Source organism: Macrotis lagotis, chromosome X (genome assembly GCF_037893015.1).
Source record: "Macrotis lagotis isolate mMagLag1 chromosome X, bilby.v1.9.chrom.fasta, whole genome shotgun sequence".
Lineage (NCBI taxonomy): Eukaryota > Metazoa > Chordata > Mammalia > Peramelemorphia > Peramelidae > Macrotis > Macrotis lagotis.
The window spans coordinates 232,085,625-232,086,165 of NC_133666.1; positions in this window are offsets into that span (position 1 = coordinate 232,085,625).

Below are 541 nucleotides of genomic sequence, written 5' to 3' on the forward strand. Positions count from 1 at the left end.
ATGAAGTCTGAGGACACAAAGACAAAAATAAAACATTCCTTGCCCACATTAGGTGAAAACAATGTGCAAACATAAGAAAATGCATGTTATATACAAAAGAATACAAAATTCTTCCAAAAGGGGAGTATATTAAGAACTAGGGATGGGGTAGTTAGGTGGTACAAAGGATAGAGCACCAACCCTAGAATCAGGAGGACCTGAGTTCAAATCTTGCCTCAGACACTTAATACTTACCTAGATGTGTGACCTTGGGCAAGTTATCTAACCCTATTTTTTTGCAAAAAAAAAAGAACTAAGGAGAAGAATATCTAGAAAACCCTCTCAGATTTCTGTCCTCATGGAAGCTAAGTATTCCAATAGGTAGAGATGTAGAATGAATTACATTCTTGATATTGGAGATCAACTGTACAAAGGCAAAGTGGTAGGAGCTCTAATGTCCTGAAGAGCGAAGAACTTGCAGACCAGTTTGACAAAAATACAGAATGTAGAAGAGGGATAATGAGAATGAAATAATAAGAGGGATAATAAGAAAAGTAGGTGG